General features: G+C 44.0%; 1 non-coding gene across 1 annotated transcript; it reads right to left on the minus strand.

The window, feature by feature from the left end:
* Positions 1–520: 520 nt before the first annotated feature.
* LOC113457766 lies at positions 521–627 on the minus strand. The gene has a single exon (XR_003378263.1). It is a non-coding gene; the product is annotated as a U6 spliceosomal RNA (small nuclear RNA).
* Between the last annotated feature and the right edge of the window lie 1,474 nt (positions 628–2,101).

Genomic DNA, 2,101 nt, shown 5'->3' on the forward strand with positions numbered 1-2,101 from the left:
ACACATTTCTCTTATGTTTTCTAATTTGGTGTATATGGTGGTGTGCAAGAAAATGCCCCCCAAAGGGAGTGGCACTACTAGGAGGTGTGACCTTGTTAGAGGAGGTGTGGCTTTGAGGTCTCGTACATGCTCAAAGTATGCCCAGTGTTCTAGTCTACTTCCTGTTGCCTTCTGATCACAATGTAGCCAGCACCATGTCTGCCTGCACACCACCATGTCCCATCGTGATGATAATGGACTGAACCTCTGAAAATGCCAACCATCCCAATGAAATGTTTTCCTTTATAAGAGTTGCTGTGTTCACGGTGTCTCCTCACAGCAACAGAAATCCTAACTAAGGCAGTGGGGTAGGGTTTTTAAGTTATACCCTTATGAGTCTCTGATTTCCTTGGTGTCTATTGTTATGTCTTCTTTTTCATCTCTAATGTTCTTAACTTGGATAATCTCTTTCTGCCTTTTGCCTAATTTGGATAAGGGCTTGCCAGTCTTACTGATTTTCTCAAAGAACCAACTCTTTTAAAAAAAAATGGAACGCTTCATGAATTTGCGTGTCATCCTTGCGCAGGGGCCATGCTAATCTTCTCTGTATCGTTCCAATTTTAGTATATGTGCTGCCGAAGCGAGCACCCAACTCTTTATTTAACCGATTCTTTGTATTGTTTTTGCTTGGTTTTGTCTGTTTGAAAATATTCTAAACCCTGAATTTGATTAGTTCTTAGTGCCTCAATCTCCTGAGTGCTTCTAGGATTACAGCCAGAGGCATGGTGCCATAACTGCTTTTATATATATATATGAGAATATATATATATATGAGAATATAGATAGATAGATAGATAGATAGATAGATAGATAGATAGATAGATAGATAGATAGATAGTGTTTTGTTTTCTGAGACAGGGTTTTTCTCTGTAACAGTCCTGGCTTTCCTGGAGCTCACTCTGTAGGCTGGCCTCGAACTCACAGAAATTCACCTGCCTCTGCCTCCTGAGTGCTGTGATTAAAGGCGTATGCCACCACGCCTGGCTGTGGCTGCTTCTCTTTAACATATTAAATATCAAATTCGGCAGCAGGTCTAACGTTCAGCACAGTCTAGGAGGAGCAACAAGCATGGCCAGTATTTAGGGTACACAACAGTTCTTTTTTTTTTTTTTTTTTAATTTATTTATTTATTGAGGATTTCCGCCTCCTCCCCGCCACCGCCCCCCTACACAACAGTTCTAAGGAGATGCTGATCTATAGGTATTAAGTCTCAGTCACTTGTTCTTTGGCCTCCACTTGTAATAGGCGATTCCAAATCCCAGTTTGGCAAGCTGAGCGAGATGCTACACGGCTCTGACCCCCACACTCTGGAGGGAGAGGAAGGCAGATCTCTGTGAGTTGGAGGCCAGCCTGGCCATCATATCATCTTCTAGGACAGCAAGGCAGTCCTACACAGTGAGGCCTGTTTGGGTGAAGGCTTCACTCCAGCCCCCTCCCCCCCATCCAAAGAGTCTGGAAGGTTTGGATGGAAGCTCCACCCAAACCCCCTCCCCTGGAGCCGCCTCAGTCCAGACTCCACCCCCGAAAAAGCCACCAAAGGATGATCCTTTCTCTGAGAGGCTCAAGTCCAGTCCCACGGGGTATTTAAACTGCCTCCCAGAGAACAAACACGTGGTTTTCTGGTCTTCCTTTCCCTTTTCCTCTCTGTGGGGCTGGAAAGCCGTCCAGGAGCACTGGTATCCATTAAACTTGGGTTTTTTCCAATTTGGTTTGATTTGGTCTGATTTGCGTCGTCACATCGACGGAGAGCCTTATCAGGGTGCAGAAACTTAAAAGGCCCCCTTCCAAAACTATGAAACGTAAAATAAATCTCAATTTTGGGTTACGTGTCCCACTTTTACAAATAAGGAAAGCGTGGCTCAGAGAATCGAGGCAACTAGCTTACCCACACTGCAAAACAATTCACATCCACTGAGCTCTTGGCTTAGGACAGAACAGCAAACTTGGCTGTACAGCACTCTACAAACCCAAATGGCCAAGAAAGGGACCAGGGACCGGCCTGGCTCCATTTTTTTTTAAATATTTATTTATTTATTTATTATGTATACAATATTCTGTCTGT

This window comes from Microtus ochrogaster, linkage group LG5 (assembly GCF_000317375.1).
Source record: "Microtus ochrogaster isolate Prairie Vole_2 linkage group LG5, MicOch1.0, whole genome shotgun sequence".
In the NCBI taxonomy this organism is placed as follows: domain Eukaryota; kingdom Metazoa; phylum Chordata; class Mammalia; order Rodentia; family Cricetidae; genus Microtus; species Microtus ochrogaster.